General features: G+C 33.6%; 1 protein-coding gene across 8 annotated transcripts in view; it reads right to left on the minus strand.

Moving 5' to 3' along the window:
* Positions 1–26651, minus strand: part of RASSF8 (Ras association domain family member 8) — an 85667-nt gene that overhangs the window by 26630 nt on the left and 32386 nt on the right. For 3 of the 8 annotated variants that reach the window (XM_074194206.1, XM_074194205.1, XM_074194208.1), the window contains one exon: positions 21057–21152. The exons of 3 other annotated variants lie outside the window; for them this stretch is intronic. The gene's annotated coding sequence lies outside the window, so the exon portion shown is untranslated. Of the gene's footprint in view, positions 1–21056; positions 23968–26651 lie in introns of those variants that run through there. 2 more of the 8 variants (XM_074194204.1, XM_074194207.1) reach the window with 1 other exon arrangement.

The raw sequence follows: 26651 nt of genomic DNA on the forward strand, positions 1-26651 counted from the left end.
CATGAAATGGTCCTATCCATTTATTATCACACTTTTTTTTTGACTCAAAATAGTATTTCCCAGTTTTATCATTCACATAATCCACTGGAAGTTTCACCCCATCTCTTTTCTTTTTATCTAATTCTTTACCTCTTGTACTTCTTACCTGAGTATATATGCCTTTTTTAGAAGTCCAAGATCTCTTTTTTTCCTCAATACCACCCTCATTCTAAGTCATAGAAAGTTTAGCAGTCACTTTTGCAGAAGGAACTAGCTTGTTTTCAAATGAAAAGCAAACTACTTTTGTAATGCACATAGTTAAAGTATTGTTATTTCCTTTTCTCAAATGTTCTTTCAAGTTTAATTTTTGAACAAAAGAAGGAGCTAGTTTTCTTCCCATCCTCATTTCCCCCAAACTGTAGTGCATAAAGAGAAAAGATTCAGATAAGATTTTTGTCCTTGCTTGATTAGGCAGTGGTCCTTCAAAATTGCTCACTAGATTAAGAAGACAAGACTCATAGGATCTGACCCTCACAGAGTCTTGTCTCTGGTTCATTATTTCCACCTAAAATTATTCCAGGAAAATCTCATTCTGCTCAGATCCAGGTCTCTTCATAGGTATCGAAGTCCTAGCTCCTGCTGCACTTAAGGTAGTAATCTAGATGAATAGAACAACTTTTATTTCACCCCACAGAATATGAAGAATATGCAATTTACTCACAGGAGGAGCCCATTAGTGGATATTGAGACATATGAAGCAGTTGAATAGCTCTTTCACTCTTCCTATAATCTTTATTTTTCTCCTCTGTGAACATGTACTTAATTTCCTTTCCCCTATTCACTACAGCAAACAGATGTTAAGTTTTTTGAGAGGGACTGTTTTACTCATGTACCAAGCATAGTGCTTTGTACATATTAAGCATTGAATGTATATTTCTTAACTGTCTCTGATATGTAGTCTCCTACTTTTAACATGAGTTTCATCATTGTACACATAAACACAACAAAATTGTGAGATAATCAACTGATAGACATAGCTCCTCTCAGCAGTTCAGAGATCAATAACCCTGAGAGAAGTGCTATGGTGGACCTACATCTAGAGGAAAAAAAGCTATGAGAGTCTGAATGCAAAGCATAGCATGCTATATTCACCTTTTAAAACTTCTTTTATGTTTTGCCTCTCTCTCCTGGTTTTTCATTCTCATGATTTTAATTCCTTTTTCACTACATGTCTAATATGTATTTATATTAAACAGGAATATACATTTACAACATTTTAGATTGTAAGCTGTCATGGGGAGGAGGGAAGGGGGGTGACAGAAAAATGTGGAACACACAAATTTGCTAGTGGATTATTGTTGAAAAGCTTTGTGCGTATTTGGAAAAATAAATAAAATTTCAATTAAAAAAAGATGTCATTCAATGTTATATCACAAGAGTTTCAAGGTATTATTGAAGAAACATCTCTCTGATTGTACTGTTAGCAGAAAACATAAGAAGGGAGATTGAGGATCAAGAGGAGGGGAATATGTTTCCAAGGAAACTTAAATGATAGTTATTTAAGAGTCATCATTCTAAACTGGAAGTTTTTGAATTGAAGTTTTAGTGCAAGTATATGTGAAAAAAATGAATATTTGAATGGTAAGATTAGCAACTGTCTCAAGGTCAAATCCAGTAATGATAAATTTTAGACAAATTATTTTCTTATATTTCAACCACCCCAATAAGTGGGCCATTATTATTTGAGGCATGTGGAAATTTTTCTTATTTGCAAGATTTTTATTTAAAACTGTAGGAAGTTTTTTGCTCAAATAAAGTACTCTATGTAAAAATAATTAATTTTATATTCAGCAGTTTTGTTTAAAGAAAAAACAAAGCAACTGGTTACTGCCAGTTTCAAAGATGTTATAAATACAGTATCAGAATTTAGGAAAAAGACTAATATAGACATAGAGCAAAAAAATTTCTGACAACTTTTGCAGATGTTTCCTAAAAGATAATTTGTTCCATAACTATATTTCTTATTTTCCCAAAGATTAAGGTAACTAACACTTTACAGGTGTTTACTGATACATCCTGGAATAAGCTATAGAAAAAGCATCTAAAATTCTTAAAAATGAGCTCCATTTACTATGAATCTTATACTGAAAAGAACTGATCCCCTCATTACAGTTTTTCAATGGGGATGAATCAAAAGGACTGACTAGATTATGTATGAGGAATAACCAATTGCTATTTACCATTGTGGTGACAGCTCTGACAGAGAAACTTTTAGGAGGCTAAACCAACCAAAAAAGGTCTACTTCACCAAACACTAAAAGCATATATATATGTACTTCTAGAACAGTCTTGCTATAAAGTGAGTGAAAAACAAAAACAACCTAATTTTATCTCAAGTTCATATAAATAATAAAGAATATCCAGTTAGACTAGAAGATTGAGGTTAGCTATTAAAAAAAAAAACAGAACACCTCTTGTCATCCAATAAGTATAAAATACATGTTAGCTATTACCTTCTTTCAAGAAGAGCCTTAATCTGAACCCTTTTTGACCTATGCCAACCAACCACACTGGAAAAAAAAATAATTTTTGAGTCAAAATGGAAACTGCTGAATCAAGATAAGCTGTTAGCTCACTGGAAAACCAGTCAGAAAATGTAATCTATGTGTGTGATAAAAAGGATGGCCTCTGAAATAGTTTCTACCACTATAACTACATTATTCCCCCAATACTTGGAAGTTTTATATGGCTCCCAATATGGAAATTTTCTTCAAGAACTCAATAATTAATCTATAACTTAGAGACGTAAAGATTAGTCTGGGACACTGAAAGGTTAGTTGACTTGGGAAGAGTCAAATTTTGAATTTTCTTGGCAAAGATACTAACATAATTTGCCATTTCCTTCTCCAAGTCATTTTACAGATGAGGAAACTGAGCAAATAGGGTCACACAGCTAGTAAATGTCTTGAGGGCAGATTTGAACTCACAAAATAGGTAAATAAAAAGGAATTTTCTTAATAATGATTTCTAATGGTTACCCTTGGGGGAAAAAGAGTTCTAGTGTGTTTATAATTGCTTTTTATTGACTGATGACAATAAATAGCTGATAACATACAAGGCAGTCACATTTTCAGATGACACTAAAACTCCTCAGCTCTGACCCTGAAAGGCATTTTGAAATGAAATGGAAAAGCATTTTATTTGTTGCTTATTATTGCCAAGTATTGTGTCAGGACCTGGAAATATAAATGCCAATGACAGTCTTTAGGGTACACTGTTGGGAAGGGTGTTTATCTGGGTGGGTAGGGTCCAGGGTGGAACTACTGTAAGGAATTGAACCTGGCACATTATATTGATACAGAATCAAGGGGCTTACATTAATGTCGTATCTGAGTGAATAGGGTTTGGGTGGGGGAAATAAGTATCTTATTAAATCTCATAATTATTATTGATTCTAAGATATTTGCTTATGTATGATGTCTAGTGTGGAGTCCAAATGGAAAGACATACCTTCTTCCCCAAACCCAAAAGACTGTGGTACAGTCTTCCATGTGTTATTTACAGATATAGCATACTAAAACTATCAAAACCTAGTAAACACAAAGATTTCTAAATGAAATCCATGACCATGCAAAAGATACCTGCCTAACAATGACAAACTATGGCAGGTAGCTAGAAGGACAGCTCACTGTATTGGTCAGTTGGTCAATATGGCTTTCTCAGGCAATTTGGGATTATGCCCAAAGGGCAAGAGAAATGTACAATTCCACTACTGGGTCTATACCCTGAAGAGATGATGGAAAAAGGGTAAAAACATCACTTGTACAAAAATATTTATAGCAGCCATGTTTGTGGTGGCTAAAAATTGGAAATTAAGTTAATGTTCTTCAATTGGGGAATGGCTTAACAAACTGTGGTATATGTATGTCATGGAACACTATTGTTCTATTAGAAACCAGGAGGGGTGGGAATTCAGGGAAGCCTGGAGGGATTTGCATGAACTGGTGCTGAGTGAGATGAGCAGAACCAGAAAAACACTGTATACCCTAACAGCAACGTGTGGGCAATGATCAACCTGATGGACCTGCTCATCCCTTCAGTACAACAGCAAGGGACAATTTTGAGCTCTCTGCAATGGAGAATATCATCTGACTATTACCGTAAAAAAAAAAAAAAAAGTTATATTATTATGTAATTTTACTATCTCATACTTTATTTTTCTTCCTTAAGGATATGATTTCTGTCATCACATTCAGCTGAGATAATGTATACCATGGAAACAATGTAAAGACTAACAGACTGCCTTCTGTGGGGCAGGGGGGAAGCAAGAATGGGGGGAATTTTGTATAATTCAAAATAAATAAAATCTTTCTTTAAAAAAATATGGCTTTCTCAGGTAAGCTATGAGGATGGACAATAAGCTAGGTTCATTCTCCTTTCAGTCTTCCAGACTCCTCATGAAGAAATGTCCCTCTGCAAGGCCTGATTCTCTTTTCCTATTGCTGAGATCCACCAGAAGTCTCTATTCATTAGAGAAGCAGACCAAAGTACTTTCACTCCCCGCAAATACCTGTTCCATATATACTCTGGGCTTCAGAAATGTGTCTCCCAGCAATGTTATTTCATTGTTCCCTTTTCCTTACCTCACCACTTTTCAGCTCCCCTTTGGGTGTGTTCTTCTCCCTGCAGACTGTAAACTCCATGGGCTCAAAGATGACTAGCACAAAATAAGTGTTTAAAAAATGCTGGCTTGCTTTCTCCTAGAGGAAGAACATAGAATAAGCCTGCATTTGGGAAACTATATAGTACTTTTAATGAGCCCCCACACACAAGCTTTTTCAAATAACCCCTCCCAATTTTTTAAATACTAAAATTTTCTGATTTTATGGCTATGAATCATGAATCACAACTTTGAAGAATTGAAACATAGATGACCCATAAGGCAATAGAGGGACCATTAGTGTCCCTGAAGCATATTACCAACCATAAATTTCCTATAATAAATGGCATAAAATTTCATTCTGGAAATATGATTGAAAAAGGAAGTGAGTTGGTCATAAAGTAATGCAAGATATCGCCCCTTTCTTTCTTCCTCTTTTCTTTACGTTTCACCCTTCTTTCCCTACCTTTTCTCTTCTCTCCTTAATCTCCCTACCCCTTCTTGTTCCTCTTAGGAAGTCTTAAGTTCAAATTTGACTTCATATATTTACTAACATTTATTCAGATACCTACTAGACACATGATCCCAAGGCAAGGTACTAATCTCTGCCTCGGCATTTTCATTTATAAAATAGGGCTAAGAACAACTCCTACCTCTCAGGTTGGTTGTGAGGATCAAAAGATCATAAATAATAATTTGCACTGTGTAAGCACCATGTAAATCTTAGCTATCATTGTTATTTAACACATCCATAGAAAGGCAGGTGTGGCAAAATGCTGCTTGTAGAACAGAATTTTGGGTTAGGATCATTTGTCATTTTTGTGACAGTGGGGGAGATGAAAAATCTGCATTAGGAAGAGTAGTAGCCATACTATGTGATAGAACCCACTTTTATCCAGGATTCCCTTTTCTTCCCAGTGTGATCTAGTTCAACTTTTCCCTGAAAGACTATAAGACTTGAATAGCTCAGAAGACTCTCTGCACAGCTTCCTGGTCATCTAAGGAGTATAAAACAGGCCTACCCACTTGATTCATGTCCTTTACACTTGTTCCTAACTACAGAATCATCATACCTTATTTGACTGACCCAATGAATTTCTTTTTAAAGATGGGTGTTTTGGGGGGGTGTCCACCCAAGCTAAGCAATTGGAAATTCTCTGTGAAGTTCTCTAATATGATTAACAAAATCTCCTTTTGTTAAATGTTGAATAACCAAGGAATGCTTCATTTCTATCCAACACTGAACCTGAATCAACAAGGCAGGCTCAGTGAACAATCCCACCTTACCCAGTTATTAGAAAAGCATTCTACAAACTTCAAGTGCTAACTAAATGTGAATGATTTACTATATCTAATATTCTAAGAATACTCTAATTCTTTAATTCTAATACTCAAATATCTTTCAATTTGATGTGAGGGGAAAAAAGCAAATGTTCAGATCTTTCGAACATTAAAGGTAACTAATTTTAATGCATATCTTCATGTCAAATTTGGTTTAGTGTTTTATTTAGGTTTGTTTTTTATGTTTTTTATTAGGTTTGTTCATTATTTTCTTCTCTTTTAAAATCTTTGTTATAAGAGATGACTCAGAATGGGAGAAAGAAGGAATATTATTAAGAAATGTAGTTGATATAAAACAAACAATTAATAGGATTTTAGCTATAGTGGATACAGCACTCACTGGTCCTGGAAGTCAAGAGAACCTGAGTTCAAAGGTCACATCAAAAACTCCAGGAAAGTCACTTGATCCTCAATACCCTTCAAAAACACAATTAAATAAAAATTTTAGAAGTGTATATATTTATGAAAAGTAGGCTAACTTCTGATATATTCACTCTTCATAACTTGATTGAATTATATCAGGTCATCATGGTTCAGTTGCTTAATCCACATACTATTTTTAATGAAAGAGTAGGGTAGAGAAAAATAGAAAAAACAGAGGAAAAACAAATTTCGAAAAACCTTTCACTGATGAAATAAAAGTTAAGTCTAAATGGAAGATTGATTTTTTCTAAGAATCAGTTAAACCTCAAAAAGAACTGATTGTGCAATATTAACTCTAAGAAAACTACTACTTCCAGGGGGAATTTTTCTGCAGAACAGTGAATCAGATTGTCATTCCTATATAAAGCACAAAGTCTTGTGGGAGGTGGGGTAAGATAAGGAAAGATGAAGAGGTAGAAGCGACTAGCAGGCTATGTTATTCCAAGGAAATAAAATAAATGTATGACAATATATTATTTACCTTAGAATCAGGGGAATTAGTCTAAGTAAAGAAATTTCAAAAACATGCCCACTTCTCTCTGCCTCTCCAAAATTCCAAGGAGGATAAAGCAATTGGATGCTGGCTTTCTCTCCAACAAGCTAAAATAATAATTAAGTTAGCTATCATTTTAACATTATCTGACCACAAGAGCCTCTTCCATTGTATTTGGGGACAGAATTGAAGCTAAGTAAAATTTTTAAGTGGTGATAACTCTCTCTCTCATTCCCCCTTTTGGGGCTTCTCTCCTACAACCCAGATTCCAGTTCCCAGATTCTCAGCTCCTTTACACCTATACCTTATGTGTCTCCAAAGATCTCCATATAGAGATGCTATCCAATACCCAGACACATAGTTCATCATACAGCAGCAAAATCATAGGGATCAACAGGTGACTGGAATATTTTAAATTGTTGAGAGAAATACAAACATCCTGATACCTGTGAACTAGTTCAAGAAGGTTTACAATTTCAACATTTGATCATATTACTTTCCTTTCACAGTTCTCAAATGTTAGAGGTAAGTTTGTGTTTATATGCACTTTTGACTACAGCAATAACTTCTACAACTTTTTAATTTGCCATGCCACATTTTTGCAGGGATGGATTTTGGGTGACTGCTGGGATCAAAAAGCTAATTCTGTGCAAAAATCAACGTCAAACAGAATGTGAGGGTATCTTTGCAAAGTCTGATTCTAAGGTTTGAAGAGTTGTACATATCCCATTAATAAATGTGTTTTTAACTATTTAATAAGTGATAGGGATTCTTTTGACCTAGAGATGCCATGAAAAAATTACTGAGACACTACGGATGTCATGAGCAGGAGAAAGTATAGAAATCTCTGCTCTTACTACCATATTACACATTCCAAATTCTCTACCTACTCTAATAATCACATTTCTCATTCAGTATAGAAGATTTCAACTATGAAGATGCTGAAAATTTGGACACAATCACATGATTAGTTCTTTCTTAAGCTCTTCAGTGTTTACTTATAAACTCAAAAATCTCCAATTACCATAATTTTGGACAATATGCAGGAAATAATCCTAAATTATTTCCCTGTTAAATTGCTCCACTTGCCTCTGAAGATTTAGCCTAGCAAAGGAAATATAGATTGTTTCTCATAAACTAAGAAACTCAATATGGTATTCAACTCACTTATTTTGTGCACTGAGGTGATATACAAACCTTTCAATTTAAAAAAAAAATCACAGATTAGTGTCAGAAGAGACCTTAAAAAACCTTTTGGAGTAGACCCTGTCTTTAAGTAGGTAAAAGCAGCTTAATTTTCATTTCAGTGAAATAATTAAAGCTAAAGTAAATAAATTAATGTGATACAAAATCTCTCTCATCTACATTTTTCTTCATGGTCTTGACAAAACTATCTTATTATAGGCTTCTTGTAATTACTTTAACCTCTAAGTCAAATGGGAAATTTCTCATATCACTTAATACGAATCCATCCTCACCAACCAATTCCATAGCTGTTTGTTCCATACCACGTTGATCATGACATTTAACTTCTATACATCTGCATAATATTTTATGCAATAGACTAAGAATCAGAAAGTTTTAAATGGTAATTTAACTTGGTCACATTATAATATATAGGCTTGGGTTACTTCATTTGGAAGTAGAATTAACAAGATTTGGCTGTTGTTTGGATATAAGAGAGATAAAGAAGAGTAAAGAGTAGAAGGTGAGGGGTGGCTAGGAGTTACAGGTAATGCTCCACCACATCTGGCACTGTTTTGTTATAAACAAATGTGAATATATAAAATTTAATCAAGACCAAGGGCACTTGAAAGAAAAAAACATTGCTTCAGTTCTAAATTAGGATAAATAATACTACTTGTTGAATGTCCTGATACCTATGAGTGAAAGGAAAAGGATTTCTACTTTCTTAAGTCTCCTTTGGGTTTGTTGCTTCTTGTTCTGAAGTATATTCCTTTTAAAACAGAGTATCTCTAATGATTATTAGTACTTCCTGATAAAAAAAATACAGACTACTACATTATATTTCCAAAGTTATCCCTACTCTAACATTATTTGTCTATAGCAGTACATTCGTATCAGATTGAAACACTTATTACTTGCAATTGCATGGAACCTTGTTCAAAAAATACTATGGCCATGGATTCTTGAAATATTTACAATGGAAAATTCCACCCATCTTGGACAAAGAAAGTAAACTATATAAAAAAAGAAAGTATACTTTTAATAAGATTTCAGGGGAGAAAAATTTAGTCATCTTATATTTATCAAAATAAGTTATGTAACCCTACCAAATTACAAAGATTACATAAAAGTCTGTTTTTACTCCTTGTCATGTTTTTATGACCATATCACTTCCTACCCCCTACTTACTGTATGTGTTATTTGAATTCAGACTCTCCAGTCATCCTGATCCATATCTGGCCAATAGACCCAGATGTCTCCTAAGGAGAAAGTGAGGTTGGCAACTTTGCACAGCACTTGCTATGTTGCATGTCATGGCATCACCTCCCTGATGTCATGCTCCTCTCTGAGGACAATCTCATCAGGCACCCTATACATCTACACAGGCTGTCCCTCACCTGGAAGGCATGCCCACCTTCCTTTGGCATATAAATTCACTAACTAACTTTAAACCAAGAAATCACTAGTTTAGTTCAAAGAAAATCTTAAGTGCCTTCTCCTATGCAAAGTCTTTTTCATATTTTCATATTTTCAGTATTTTTCATAATTTTTGTGTTCAAACAACATCTTAAGGATGTATCCTCACAATATAGTAATAATGCCTTGTACATAGTCAATCAAAAAAGTATTTAATTGAACCCACTCAGGTCAAATGTTCATTTTCCAGATGGACCAGTTACCCTCATTTTGTAATTCCTTAAGTTCAGTCAACTATCTCAAACAAATGTTTTCCACATGTCATTCTCAAAGCAAGAGAACAAGGAGTGTGAATTGATCAGCAAATATTTATTTCACTAAAAGAAAAAATAACCCAATGTACATATATGTCCTTGGTTAATACCTTTGAACTACTGAATTTGGTACAATGCTAAACAGCCATATTTTGTCAATGAATCTTCCTAAGTTAGCAGACTGTATGAATATTCTTCATTTCTTCCAAGCCATCTTTCCACCTACTAAGAGAAACTAAACACAATGGAAATTTCATATTTTTTTTAAGGTTTTTAAATGGCAAATGGAGTTAAGTGGCTTGACCAAAGCCACACAGCCAGGTAATTAAGTGTCTAAGGCCGCATTTGAACTCAGGTACTCCTGACTCCAGGAGTGCCACCTAGCCGCCCCTAGAAATTTCATATATTTTTAATCAGACTTCTTTTGCTTTATCATTCTCTCTGGAAGAATGCAAAATGCCTAGATCATCAAGCCAGAAAATAAGGAACTTTAGAAACCTTTAGTACTCTAAACCACAATTCCCTACTTTTGTTTTAACTTCCTCTGCTAAACTTCTGGTGAAAAGCAGAAAGCTGCCAAGAGGGAAAAAAAATGCCTATGTGAATGTAAACTCAATTATCAGGTTTCAGAACTGGCTGGCAGAGAAAAGCCCAGAATTCTCCCTTAATTTAAGGTGGAAGATTTTAGGAGGGACAATGACTAAATAGAATACAATAGGATGGTGAAGAGGTTGAACTTTATATTATAGAAATGAAAGATCTGTAATTGCTTGGTCTGAAGAAAGGAAGTGAAAGGAGTCAGAGTAAAGCGATCAATTAAACTCTCTCCTCTTTGGGGTATCATTTATTCTATAGTTAGTTTTCTTCCTATCTTTCTGGAGTCTTTACCTATTTTCTTTGCTGAATTATCACTCAGTTCTGATACTTAATGATAATGACCCCTTCCCAGGTCTTCTTTTCTCTATAGAAAAGGTGGGAACCTTTTTTTCTGTCAAGGACCACAATTTAAAATTTAACCTGCTATATTTGGTCAAATAATTAATTCACTCCTAAAAAGCTCCTAGATCTATTGTGGTTGCCTTGGCACCATCAGACCAAATGATCTGGCCAAATGTCCTCTAACCCTGCTCTATAGTTTCTTCTTCTTTTCTTTTTTTTATTTTATTTTTTTAGATTTTTGCAAGGCAAATGGGGTTAAGTGACTTGCCCAAGGCCACACAGCTAGGTAATTAAGTGTCTGAGACCGGATTTGAACCCAGGTTCTCCTGACTCCAGGGCCAGTGTTTTATCCACTGCACCACCTAGCCACCCCTATAGTTTCTTCTTTAGCAAATTCATCAACTACCAAAGGTTTAACTGTGATTTATTTTTTTATTTTATTTTGATTTTTCCCATTACATGCAAAAATAAGTTTCAGAATTTACTTTTAAAACTCTTCTCACTCCAATCCCTCTCACTGAGAAAGCAAGTTGTTTGATACAGATCAAAAATGTGTAGTTATGCGAAACATTACCGTAAGTCATGTTGTGGAAGACATAGCCTTCCCACCACAAAAAAAAAAAAGAGAAAACTCAAGAAAAGTTAAATAAAAAAAAATAAGTGAACGGTACACTGGTCTTGGAGGCAAGAGGATGAAAACTTGAATCTGGCTCAGATACCTGACTCTTACTAGCTGTGTGACCTTGGGCAAGTTATTAAACTCTGGTTGCCTTGCATCCATGCCCACCTCCAGTCCCAATTTATATTTGACCTCTAGACCCAGATGATTCTGGAGGAGAAAATGAGACTAGTCACTTAGCACAGCACCCCCTCACTCAAATCCAATTCATGTGTTTGTCAAGCTACCACATCCCTGATGTTGTGGTCTTCTTCAAAAATGAGGGGCAGACATTATTATCACTTGAGTATCATATTTGAAATTTTCTGTTAAGCTCTGGTAATTTCATCAGGAAATTTGGAAATGAAACCTATTTCATTCATATTCATCTTTTCCCTTGAAAGAGTATGTTCAGTTTTCCTAGGTAGTTGTATTCCATATTCCAACCCCTATAATTCCTTAATGCAGAAGGTGCTAAAACTTGTGTTTTCCTGATTTTTTGTCCAAGATTTCTGAAATGTTTCTTTCTAGCCGATGAATACAATCTACACCAAAGAGTGGTTTGAGGGAGGCCTTAGGCAAGTCCCTGCCTTTGCTCCATCATCTTGGTTTGGCCTCCTAATTGTGATTTAAATGCAATTAACTCATAGATATATATCCAGCCACATTCTCTCTTGAGTTCTAGTCTAGAATCATAAACTGCTTATCCTAGAGACATCTTGTTTGAAGGTGAAGAGTAAAGGGAGAAGTGAACAGAATGGAAGTGATAAGATGGTGAAGTGGCCTGAGTGGAGGACTAAATGGAAGCTTTACTTGGTGGTATTAATGGTCACCTAGTAGAAAGGTTTAAAAAGCTTAGTTTACATACACTCCGTATTTAACTAGGTTGAGTCCTAGGGTAGAGGATTAACTACCTCAGGAACAGAGAAGTGGATTTTGAAAGATCCTAGGTTATGGAAGTCTAAGTATCAGTTATAGTAGGAAGGGTAGAGTTCAGATGGAGATGAGCCAGCATGCAAATTTCTAGTCTTTTTTCTACTTTTATATCTAATACCTAACTCCCTATCCACTCTAAATCAGTGACACTGGCCTCCTTACTATACTATGAATAGGACACTCCATCTCTTGGCTCCTGGCATTTTCTCTTACTGATCCCTATACTTGGAATTCATTTCTGTCTTAGCTTTCCTAGCTTCTTTCCTAACTAAATCCTATAGAAAGACTTTCCCAACTATTCTGATAATTTCTTCCTATTTATTTAGTCTATAGAAAGCTTGTTCATTCATATTTGTTTACTTGTGTCTTCCATTTAACAGTGAGTTCCTTGACAGTAGGTGCTGTCTTTTGTCTTTCTTTGTACAGTAAAACCAGAACTTGGTAATGCCTGGTACTTGGTAATGTTTACTAACTGTTAACCTTGACTCAAATTACAATTTTGTTCTGCCAAGGTGATTATCTAACTCTTCCACCTTTTATTGGAGAAGGTCCCGGGTCCTTTTTTTTTTTTTTTAGGTTTTTGCAAGGCAGATGGGGTTAAGTGGCTTGCCCAAGGCCACACAGCTGGGTAATTATTAAATGTCTGAGACCAAACAGAGACCTGGGTTCACCCAGGTACTCCTGACTCCAAGGCCGGTGCTTTATCCACTACACCACCTAGCCACCCCTATTGTCTCTTTCTGGTTTAAGGTTTTTCTCTGAAAGACAATTTAAATAAGAGGTTTGTGATAAATAAAATGACATCTCAAAATACAGGAATGAGATGGAGTTCATAATTTGAGTAACTTGCATCATAGTTCCATAAACATTAGCAATTTACTATTTATTTTCAAAATAATATACCTATTTTGAAACAGGGAAGGTTTTCTTCAAATCTTCCAAAATACTTGTTTTCTCTCCATTTAAAATAACATTACATCAATTGCTAAAGATATTCAATGGAAGATTTTAAAAAAATTAACAAATATACATGCACACACAAACAAATGACCTTTTAATTTCATCTACAAAGAAGGGCTAAAATATGCAAATCATCTTTAAAAAAATCTTTAAAAAACTATATTAGGTCACAATGGGTGACTCCTTAATACAAAATGAAAGGATGATGAATGCAGTCTGAATGTCACTGAAATTCTTCAGGCTTGACATCCAAGGAAGTATCAGCATATAGGTTACTATGACAACTTATATTATAGAAAATATCTTTCTCTAGTACCAAGTTGCTTTGCTTATACCATCATATCAAGCTATTTAAAAATTGTGCAAATGATTTTTTGTGACAATAGCAAATATTTCTTTATTACAGCTTTATTTGGGAACATCCCATCCTAAAATGAATTGCAAGCATATAAAACCCATGGGGGGTATGGTAAACCTGCTTAAAATAAGAAAATGAAAAAAAAATTCAAGCAGAAATTCTGAGGTTACTGAGAAAATCCATATGCAAATTGTGAAATGATTGATTATAACCAGATGGTTTCATTTTAGGATCTGTAAAGAATTTACTCTCCTGGAAATTTTGAAGTCTGATTGTAGATATTCATCATTATTTTATTTGTGGGTATAAAAGGGAAAAAAACAGTGATATATTGGCCTAAAACAGAATAATATATGTGTGTGTGTGTGTGTGTGTGTGTGTGTGTGTGTGTGTACCATCTCATTATTTCCCCTTCCCCTACTTTCTTCATTTAATATTGATGTAAAGATAATTACTTTCAGACAGCTTCACCTCAATAAACTTGGTAAATGTCTTAAAAATGAAGAGATTAATTCTTTCCATCAATATTCTAAAAAGAAAAGGCATAAAAAGGGAAAAAATAGAGCAGATATAATAAAATGTAGATATTTAAATTGTATTATTTTAAAAAAGGCTTCATGCTAAAAGGTTTTCTTTGAAGCTCAGAATTTAAATATGGAGTAGAGATTATAAAACTGATTATTAGAAAAGGAGGGAAACCAGTATGGATTCACTAAAAGTTTTCATCCCAACTTAATCTTGATATACATTTGTTTTATAAGATTCCTAGACAATGAAATCAAGGAAAATGGTGTAGACACAGCATAATCATTTTTCAATAAGGCATTTGACAAAGTTTCTTAAGATACTCTGACTTGAGTCAGATAGATTGCTCAATGGATAGAGCACTGGCCCTGGAGTCAGGAGGATGGGAGCTTGAATCAAACTCGGACACTTAATACTTACCACCTGTATGAACGTGGGTAAGTCACTTAACCCCACTGCCTTAAAAAAAAGATTTCTGGACTACAATTTGGAAAAATGTAAACTAGATTACAGTAAACTGGCTGAGCCATATTAAAAGTACTGAGTAATAGATTAATGGAAGCCTAGAAATATTCTGATTTAATAATTTTATGAAAAATTTACTTCTAGACAAAAAACTTTTTAATAGTCCAGAATAATAAAAAGGTCAAATATAGTAAGATTAATGAGAGATAAATGAATAGCTCATAACTTGTATAATTTTTCTAAACTTACAGAAGTACGGGACAGCTAGGTGGTGCAGTCGATAGAGCACCAAGCATGGAGACAGGAGGACCTGAGTTCAAATCCACCTCATATATTTAATTGCCTAGCTGTGTGACCTTGGGCAAGTCACTTAACCCCAGTGCCTTAAATAAATGAATAAATAAATAAAATTTTAAGAAAAGTTGTAGAAGTATAAAATGAGGTAGGAGATTAATGCAAAAAAGGTTCATGGTATGTTTGTGTTCAACATCCAAATGAGCAAATACATTTGCCTCAGAAGTGAATTTGATACTTGATCTCAATTAAAACATAATTATCCAAAACAATTTGTGGAATATAGTTTCATTGTACTTGCACTAATTCAGACTAAACTTTGACTAATATGCCAAGTTCTGAGATTCAAATATAAAAGGAAAAAAATGTTTTAAATATTGAGGATTTTTTTAAAAAGATCAATAACTTTATAGATTAAGTCTATATAGACCATGGTCTACAATAAAATTTCCTGTAAAATGAATATTAAACCATATTTTTCATTCCAACCCATTAAACTCTTATTCTACCTTTGAAGAACATTAAAAACTGAAGAACCTTCAGGGTAGTGACACAAGTATGGTATTAAGATTGTGAAACTATGCCATGAGGAAAGAGTGAAGAACTGCAAATTCCTGTGGAGATAACTGAAGGGGGAATATGGTCTGCAGGGCTGACTTATAAAAGCAAGAATCCCTAAAACCCCAAAGTAGTAATAGATTTGATAGATGGAAGCAGATTTTAATCTCAATATAAGGAAGAATTTTCAAATAACTAGATCTATTCACAAATGAAATAAGATGTCCTTGCTTTAAATACAATCTCTATCACTGAAGAGTTTGTTTTTACTGAAGTAGAAATTCTCTTTTGCTGTAAAGGAAATTTTTTGCATTGAACAGAAGTTTGGAATAAATGATCAAAGTAACTAGGGTAAAAGTTTTTATGATTTTAGTTACATGACAGGAATATAAAGACTAAAATATTCAGAAAGTGTAAGCATACCAAAGCTTTAGTAGTACTGTACAGCTTTCCTTGTGGAAAACTGGGGCTTCTGACTCATCCTATTAACGATTTTCTAACTGGCTGCTGCACTGGATTAAATAAGATGTATATATTAAGAGGTGGATTCTGACACATGGAATTATCCTTCAGGTAAGATGTGGTTCCAGCAAAATGTAGGGAAAGATAATATTTCTCTACCAGAATATAATGATAATATCAGCCATTGCTCTTCACATAGGGACTCAACTATCTAGGCTTTCACCACAGACCCTTTCTGCTTTATCCTCTCTTATTTGTTTCATTCTTTTAACATCAACCTTATGATTGTATTAAATGTAGAAATCTAAGCTTTACCACTGGTAAAGGAGTTTGAGATCATTAAAAATACTATGCAATTTCCCAAAAGAAGCCCAGTCCATTCCTCCTATTGCAATTGTAATATGAACAGGAGTTTTTCAATTGCTTATTTTTTTCTTAGTGGAAAATCAACCTCAACTTTTTACAGAATAAATCAATAAATCAAACAAATAATTCGTGTAGAAATTAGTGTGTCAGACACTAAGTTAGGCAATGTAGACATAAATACAAAAAAAGAAATGATCCTAACCATGTAAAACTTACATTCATAATTACATAGACTAAATTTGAAGATAATAAATACAAAGTAGTTAAAAATAACTGAATGGAGGGTAGAAACCAACAAGGGAGAAAATCAGAAAAAGGCTCATGTACCACCTCAAGCATAAGCTAAAAAGGCAGACAGATGAAGATGGACATTAATTCTAGGAGTGGAGGGACAATGAATTTTAAAGCATGGAAATAGGAAATAGAATGTCATGGAAGATAGAATGCAAAGAATAGAGGAGTGATTTTGACTGTGTCCTGGAGTATAACAGAAAAATGTACAAAGAGGCCAAAATATAAGGTAATCAAATAGAAGATTTTATATTTGAACCCAGAAGTAACAGGGAAACACTGGATTTTATTGAATGAAAGGGTGAAAGGTTAGTTCTAGACTTAAGGAAGTCACTAAAAACATCTAAGGAAGATTGGAGAGGGGAAGAGATTTGGGAAAACAGGAGGCCAGGTGAGAAGTGATGAGAACCTAAATCATATATATATATATATATATATATATATATATATATATATATATATATATATATGGAACTGAAACAGTGAAAATTTTGACAGAAACAGAGGAAGTTTGTATTTGAAAGATATGTCTGGTTTCAGACATGATGTCATTGAGATGCCTTTGAGCTACTGAGTTTAAAGTGATTATTAGGTATTTAGAGATGTGAAAACTGAAGCTAAGCGGGGAGATGGGGACTAAACATAGATCTGTGATAATTAAATCCCGGGAGGTTAAGAGGTCATCAAATCAGAGAGTGAGAGGAAGAAGAGAAGAGGGGATCAAGAGAGAGAGATACTTCCTTGAGAAATACAATTAGGGAGTGTGAAGGAGATTGAAAAGTCAGAAAGAAAAAAGGCCAGCAGAGTAGATTCTGAAATATTACAGAGTTTGATGCAATCATTGTGTCATGACGATGACCATCACATCTGAATGCAATCCATTTGAATTTTGTTCTAGCATCTCCCACAACTATGACAAATGTTTCTTTTATGCTAGTTCAATATTAATAAGCATAAAGCTGTTTAAAGAAAGCTAACTACAGTTTTACCTTTCAATGGCAAATAACATGGAAAATACCTTATTTGAAAGGGTGTTCTTAAACAGGTATTCTTAAACAGTCAATAAACAGGGGAATCTTCACATCTGTAAATTTTTGAATTATGCAGATATCATCTCATGGAAAAGTCTTTCTGCTTCCCTCCCATACCTTAAACAAAGATGACCACAATATATAAGTAAAATATTCTCATCAAGATTATGTAGAGATAAGAAAATAGGTGATTGTGTCCAGTAATGTCATTTAATGGACAAACAGAAAACAACATTGTGTATGGAAAAGGAACAAGTATATAATGAAACTTGAAAGATAGGGGCCAAGTAGGGAAGAACTCTAGAAACTAAACAGAAGAGTTTATATCAGTTGTATCTGAAACAAGAACATGATCTGATCTGTGCTAAAAGAAAGTCACTTTTGCAGCTCTGAGAACAACACATGGGAGAGGAGGGGATAAAACATGAAGCACAGAACAATTAGGAGGCCAGGTAAAGATGACTTCTCACTGAACTAGAGTGGTAGCTATGTGAATAGCGAGATATTGGAGGAGAGATTTATAGAGAGTCAATTACCCAAATAATGATCACAAGGTGTATGGTGGATATTGAATAAGAAATCATCATTACACTTATCAGAGAATACTAGAATAGGAAATAGGTGAGTCAAGGAGCAAGAGTGAGAGATAATGGCTGAGCACCCCATTTTTTACTGTTAGTATTTGCACAGCATCAAGAAATCTTAAAGGACATTCCCCAAATACACTGAAGAACCCCTTATTGAGAATTTAGGGGAAAACAGAGACAAGAGTCTCACCTCCAATAAGAGGGTATGGCTAGGTTGCAATCTTCATTGCTAAAGAAAAATGCCTTTATACATTATAAATCAGATACTTAGGAAGTTACATAAAATATATTCATCTTTTTTTAATTAATTTGCTAAATCTCATGAGGAAAGCAGTTTTAAAACAAATTAAAAATTAGTGTTCCCAAAATGATCAATCAGTATTAATTAAAATCAATTAATCTTAATCAGTATTATTTTCATTAGTTGATTGTTGTTTGCTATATTTTATATTAAAACTCAATATCATTGGTAAATTAATTCACCAGTTAATCAATCAACAAATTAACATTTACCTACTATGTGACAAAATATTTTCCCTGTCCTCAACAAGGTTGCAAACTTCTTGAGGAAACAATATGAAAACCGAAATATATTAAGCAAGTTTATATACAAAAAATAGGAAATAATTAACAAAAGGAAAGCACTAGAATTAAGAGGGGTTTCTAGTAAAAGATGAAATTTTAGTTGGAATTTAAAGAAAGATGAAGATGAAGCAGAGGAAGAACTTTCCAGGCATGGAGTAAAATCAGAGAAAGTCCCCAGAACCTTGGTACCTTTAGTTAAAAATTAGTACCCTTTACATAATCTGAAAAAGATAATTGAATTATTGGGAGTCTTTGGAATCCAACAATAAGGATTTAATTTAATAAATCATTATAAATTTAAAAAATAATTATAAGATCTCATACCCTGGAAGTTTACTGCCACTAAAGATGTGAAGTTTATTCAAAAAGGTGATTGTTTCTAGATCCAGTTCATTATTTTCTCTGCTAGGATCCTTAACCAATTTTTTTTAAAGCACAGAATTGGAAACTGAGAAGATGCTCATCAATTAGGCATCAATTGAACAAGTTATAGTATTATGCTATGGAGTATTATTGTTCTACAAAAGATCATGAGCGGCTGTACTTTAGAAGATCATGCAAATATTTTCATGAGCTGATGCTGAGTGAGATGAACAGAACCAAGAGAACATTGTATACAATATATACAACATTGTGAAATAATCAACTGTGATGGCTGCAGTTCCTCTGAGCAGTTCAGTGATCAAGGGCAATCCTGAGAAATCGGGAAAATGTCATCCACATCAAAAGGAAAAAAAAAACCTGTGAATTCTGAAATCAGACCAAAACAGCATGTTCATTCTTTTTTAAAAACCTTTTTCATGTTTTTCCTTTCCATGGTTTTTTCCCCCCTTAGTTCTAATTCCTCTTTCACAACTGAGGATGGGGGAGGGGAGCAAGGGTGGTAAAAAAAATATGGAACTGAAACTTGCAAATGGATGAATGTTGAAAATTACCTTTGTGGGGCAGCAAGGTAGCTCAGTGGATAGAGCACTAACCCTGAAATCAGGAGCAGTTGAGTTCAAATCTGGTTTCAGACACTTATTACCTAGATGTGTGAACTTGGGCAAGTCACATTGTCTTGCAAAGAAAATAAAAAGAAAAGGAAACTACCTTTTTCAGGCAATTGGAAAATTTGAATTAAAAATTTTCAATAAAAAGCAAAATAAAAAATATAAATAAAAGCACATAGTAAACAAACAAAAATCAATCATTCTACTATAGGTAAAATATAATAGAATGTACTAGATTTAAAAAGAATTCTTCTCTCTTCATATAAGGAGGGCTAATGAGGCACAAAATCTCATTCAGTTCAACAACAGACTACATAAGACTATCAGAGGGGGTAAAACAGAGACTTACTAGTTTTTCATTATTATAAACCTTCAAAATTGAGCACTACTTACAAACTCAAAACAAGTTATTATATTTCAAATACTGAGTTGAGCTAGTGCTCAAGCAACTCACAATTTGAAAAGACATTTTTAGAATTCTAGGGGCAATGGTGTAGATAGGTGCTACTTTGCAAGTTTGTTTAGAGATCCAGAATTTATTTCTGTGTTCCAGTTTCAAGCTTATTTTCAAAATATCAACTCACACATTCACAATCATAGATTCAAGAGCTGCAAAAAATACTGAACTGTCAACTTTTAACTGAAATATGTCTCTTTCTACAACACCAGGAGAAATGAATCATCAAACCTCCCTTTGAACACTTTCTGGGAGAGTGAATTCATCTAGGTTAGCACTGTAAGGAGTTAAAACAACACTGAAACACCACTGATCTCAACTCATTATTTTCTTCTAAATAAAAGCCTGCAAATTAGAATTTGTATTAAAGCAAAGGAAAAAAATATGGAATTGAAATATGGAACTTGAAGGTTTCCCTGAAGGTTTTCATCTTTCTATTTCACTATCCTAATACTTTGCACATCCTTGATAAGTATTCAGTCAAATGTATTCTTCAAAGTCTATGATGCTATTAGCAAATGAAACAAAGTAATTGAGAAAAATATTGAAGCATCTAGAAAAATGTATGTCATTTCAGTACTTAAATATAGACTTGCCCATCTTTTTTAAAGTAGGAAAACTACATATTAGGTTACCAAAATGAGAGCAAATGTTTCTTCTCTGCCTGGTAAATCAATTTTGAATTTCAGCTTCTAAGTTGCTAAAGATCAAAGAACCCTTTCACCAAGGCAGGTTAAGAATTGCTCTTCATTTAAGATGTAAACATTTTTAGACTTACCTCACATCATCGGACTCAAGAATTTGAAATGAAAATGAGGCAGTCTTCACCTTGGCTAGAGAACAAGCTGGGTATTTTGGGAGTAGCTACAGGCACCTGAAAAAGTACAAAATGTTTTACAGCTCTGGCTAATCTTTAGCTTAAAAATGCAAATTTGTCCTCTTAACTTGGGAATGGCAAAGGGCAAAAAAAAAAAACTGGTTTGAAATTCAAATATCTTTCACAACAATCATTCCAATTCTTACTCTGCAGAGAAATTCCTATTCTTCTTAAACCAGACATCATTAGCCCTCTGAATTCATTCCCTATAGGAAGGAAGTTTATTTTCTTCAATTTCCTTTAGTATTCTGTACCTCTGCAAATGAAATTTCAGGTTTTTGTTTTTAAATCATTTGATGGGACCATGATGTTCTAGGAATGACCTTGCACCTCCTTTCTCAATAGACTGGAACTAAATGCATTACTACAGTAACTTTCTTAAAGGCAGTCGATGTGTTAATATTTGGAATCTTGCCTAATGCAAGGGAGAAAAGGAGAGCTCTCAAATTTTGTTGTTTTTTAACATCAAAAGTCTAGAACTATTCTGGAAAAGAGAAGAAAATGCCACTGACTTCCAAGGAGGAAGACAATGATAAAGTAATTAATTTATTGTTTTGACACATCAATAGCTTCATAATTGGGGAATTCTTCATGGAATCATCTGTTTCAGGAAGGGCTTTATTCGCTGGTCTTCACCACTATATTTTAGCTGCCTCCCTCATTTCCCCATTGATCACCTTTTCCAATTGGTGAATTCGTCCCTTTTGAGGAAGGGTACAAATCAATCTTAATTCTCTAGAGTTTGACAGAAAACTTTTCTCCTGTCAGTTCTTTTTTATATGTTGTCTTCTATCACTAAAATTAAGAAACTTAATTTCAGACAAAAAGAATCTGTGATTTTGGCCCAGATCTTCTCTATGCCCCCCCATCCTTTCTTTCCTCCTCCCTTTTCAAATATGATCATTTGGAATCAACAGTAGTCATTACATTTTTATCTTAAATTTCTTGTGTACAATTATCATTTACATTATATTTTATTTTTATCTGGCTTTATTTACTCTGAATTTTATCAAACAATTATATCTTCATGCTTCTCCAATTTATTTTCATCATTATTTAAAATGAATTAATGTCATTAGTTTCATATGCCATAATTTTTCTCAGTCATATGCCAATTTGGGGACACATAATTTATTTCACTAAAAATGATGTTAGGGCAGAAAAGAACATTTTTGTTGCTTTTACTGATCCAGTCAAGAATTTACTGGATCGATGTTTATTATTGTTTCCTGAATAATTCCAAACAATTTTCCAGAAAGGCAGGATAATCCATAGTAGCCAGGTAGCATAGTAAATAAGAATAACAGGCCTGGAGTCAGGAAAAATTGACTTCAAATCCGGATCCTGACACTATTGTATGACCTGGGCAAGGCATTTGGGCTTTATTTACCTCAGTTTCATCATCTGTAAAATGGGAATAATAGCAGGTGCTAACCTCCCAGAGTTGCTATGGGAATGAAATGTGATAATAATTGTAAAGCACTTAGCACAATGCTTGATACATAGTAAGTGCTATATAAATTAGTTAACAGCAATATCAGTTACTAACTAGTTACAGTAAAGATGTACTTTCATATTCAGCTATTCTTAAAATGAAATGAAATTTTATATTTCTTGCCTATCCATTTAGAAATTAATTTTAATGTGATATTTTTCTTACTACTACGAAAATGTGAAATTGACAGTTTAAAAAAGGACAAAGAGTGCAAGATGATGAATAAAAGAATAGCTTAAATAGCAACAAAACAAGAAAGAAAACCTGAGCAAAGCCTAAAAATAAAAGACAGAGGAAAAGCTCAAAGAGGACTCAAAATAAGTTAAATAGATTTAATATGAATGAGCCTGAACCAATACTAACAGAAGACAGATTTCTGTGACCTTCCCAAAGATCATGGGTGGAGTGGGGTAAGAACTTTCAGAAAGTTTCAAAAAAGTCAAAACAAGAAATTAATAAATTTAGATCAGAAATTAAAACTCTCAATATAGAATTTTTAAAAATTAGCATTCTAAGAAAAATTAAATACAGGATTGTAAACTGTCTGTAAAAGCTATGAAAAATATTAATAGATCTGTATCACAAAAAGTGATATGGTAGGTGATCTAACACAAGAGAAACAAATATTAGACAAGCCAAAGTGAGTGATCTTAAAGACAGAATATGAAAACCTAACAAGAATTGTGGGTCTCCAAAATTAACATAACTCAAAAAATCTGGTGCTATAATAATCAATTACCAATAAAAATTCATCTGGAGGAACAAAAGGTCAATAATATCAAGGGAACTAATGAAAAAATGCAGAGGGAGGTCTAAATATAATCATAAAGCAATAATCATGAAAATGGACCAAAGGAATAAAATGGTATGAAAGAAACAATATTAAATGATCATGGTACTCTACTATTAAATAAAGCCAAAAAATTCCAGGTTCTAGGTACTCTTTAACAAAACCTGCTGGGAAAATTGGAAAATAGAAATAGTAATAGAAATTAAGCTTAGACCAACACATCAAGATAAGGTCTAAATGGATATAGGATTTTGACATAAAAAGTGATGCCATAAGCCAGGTAGGCAAACATGGAATAGTTTATCTTCAGATCTATGGAAAGGAGAAGAGCATATAACCAAACCAGAGAGAACATTATAAATGAAACCAAGATTAAAAGGATTGCAGTAAGTTAGGAAACAATTTTCAGTGTTTCTGATAAAGGATTTCTTTCTAAAATATACAGAGAACTGAGTCAAATTTATAAGAATATCAGTCATTACACAATAGATAAATGGTCAAAGGATATGAACAGGCAGCTCTAAGATGAAGAAATTATAGATATTCTATAATATTTAATTATGTTATATTATATTTATTATAATTAATAATTTTATTTATAATCATAAAAATACTCCAAATCACTATTAGAGAAATGTAAATTAAAACAACTCTAAAGTATAACAATATTTTAGCAGCTCTTTTTTCCAGTAGAAAAGAAATGGAAATTGAGGGGATGCTCATCAATTAGGGAATGGATGAACAAATTTTGGTATATGAATGTCATGGAGTACTAATGTTCAGTAAGAAATAACAGGCAGGTTAATTTCAGAAAAGCCTAGAAAGACTTGGATGAATTGATACTTAGTGAAGTGAGCAGAATCAGAAGAGCACTGTATACATTTATAGCAACATCATGTAATGATCACCTTCTTTGTTTTGATAGTTCCTTCACAATATGATTAATATGAAAATAGTTAATATAATGGTTCATATAATTATACATGTATAACCTATATGTTTACTCAGTGTCAAAGGGAGAAAGAAGGGAAGGAGAAAATAAGGACCTCAAAACCTTGAAAAAAATGAATGCTGACAATATCTTTGTATATAGTTAGTAAAATAAATAAATTTGATTTAAAAAAGACAATTACCTAAACATTCAAGTTCAGTTAAAAACACTGTTAACTGAGGAAATCCAAAGTTACAGGGAAACCAAAATTGCACCTCAAAAGTCGACTTGGATATAATCCTCTTCAAAAATGAAAGACAAAGGGCAGAGACAAGTTGGAAGCATAAAGCTAGGAAGCTCTGGGGCCTTTTCCAGAAACAACTTTAAATGAGGCCTCTAAACAGACCCTAAAGTGACAATCCCCACCCCCCCCAAAATGGAGTGAAACTAGTTCAACTCAAGAAACCACGGAAGAACTTCAGTAAAGGTCTGTCTCACATGTGTAAGAAGGGAATATAACCCAATTTTGGTGGGAGAGTTCAAAACCCAGTGGGAGGCTCTTAGCCACAGTGATGCTGTAGGCTTATCAGTGAAGGTCCCAACCCCATCTTGGAAGACAAAATTTGAGCTCCAGAAATATTGGAACAATATGCAGAACTGGGTTGTGCTACACTAATGCAAAAAATAAACCACTAGCACCTGAAATACCATTGTCAATGCCATAGACAAGGAGCAAGCCAGGGACCAGACCCCTAGCCCCAACACAAAAAAGCATGGACTGTGTTCCCTTTTTGCCCCAGGAGAAAAAAAAAGCACAAACCATAAAAAACTAATTAACTAATTCAGAGAGGGACAAAAAAATGCTATCTCAGAAGTGGACAGCAATAATAAAATGCCTACAAGTGAAGCCTCAAAGTGGTTTTTGATTTGGTCAAAAAAATCCCCAAAGACTTCTTTTTGGAACAGCTCAAAAAGAATTTTAAAAACCAAAGAAGAAAGGAAGAAGAAAAATGGAGAAAATAAATTAAAGTTATATAGGAGAATTAGGATAAATTGAAGAAAACAATACTTTTAAAAGTAAAATTAGCCAAGTGAAAAAGAAATCAACTCCTTTAAAAGTAAAAATGGCCAACCAGAAAAGGAACCTAACTCATCCAAAATTGTCCAACTGAAAAAGAAATACTCGTCAAAAAATAATATTAACCAATTTGAAAAGGAAAACAACTCATTTAAAAGTAAAATTTACCAATTAAAAAAAGCTAACTGAAGAAAATAAAACCCTAAAATTTAGAATTGGACAAATGTAAACTATGACTGTATGAGACACTAAGATTCCATCCAAAAAAACAAAAAGCTAAAGAAACAGAAGAAGCATAAAGAACATCTTGGGGAAAAAAAATGACTGATCTAAAAACTAGATCCAGAAGAGATAATTTACAAATTATTGGTCTACCTGAAAGCCGTGGTTGAAAAAGAGCCTAGACAAAATCATGCAGGAAATTATCATGGAAAACTGCCTTCATATTCTAAAACAAGAAGATAAAATAATCCTTAAAAGAATTCAGTGATCACAATTCCCAAAATAAAAGCTCCAAGGAATATTCTCAGCTAAAGGAGAAAATATTATAAGCTGCCAAAAAAGAAAATCCAGGTAGCTGCACTCCAAATTATACAGGATTTAGCAGCTTCAACATTAAAGGCTCAGCAGAGCCTTGAATGATATTCTGGAGGGAAAGGAGTTTATACTATAACAAAGAATCAACTACTCTGAAAAAAAATCAGCATATTTGTTCAGGGGAAAAGATAAATTTACAATGAAATAGAGAACTTTCAAACACACCTGATAAAAAAGACCAGAATAGGACAGAAAATTTGACATTGGAAGAAGATGGTGAATGCATTAAAAGACAACATCACCTGAAGAGGCATAGGACACATTATAGTAGAAGTAAAGTAGGGAGAATGTAAACACTGACTGCATCTTACTCTGTATAGATTCAGCTCAAAGAGGAAATAATATATATTACCAACTGGGTTTGGAAATTTGTCTTACCTTACAGAGAGGCTAGGAAGGAATAGAGGAAAGGACAGTTTCAGGCAGTTATAAGTCAAAAGCAAAATATTTGTGAGGAGGGATAGGGGAAAGGACAAAGAAAAGAACAAAAAGGGAAAAGTTAGGATGGAGGGTAAGAAAAAAGTTTTCACAAATAAAGCCAATGCAACCAAGATTAGAAGGAATTCAGAAAGCTGGAAAACAGTTTTCACTAGTGTTTCTGTAAG

The sequence above is a fragment of the Macrotis lagotis genome, chromosome 7, assembly GCF_037893015.1.
Source record: "Macrotis lagotis isolate mMagLag1 chromosome 7, bilby.v1.9.chrom.fasta, whole genome shotgun sequence".
NCBI classification, from domain to species: Eukaryota; Metazoa; Chordata; class Mammalia; order Peramelemorphia; family Peramelidae; genus Macrotis; species Macrotis lagotis.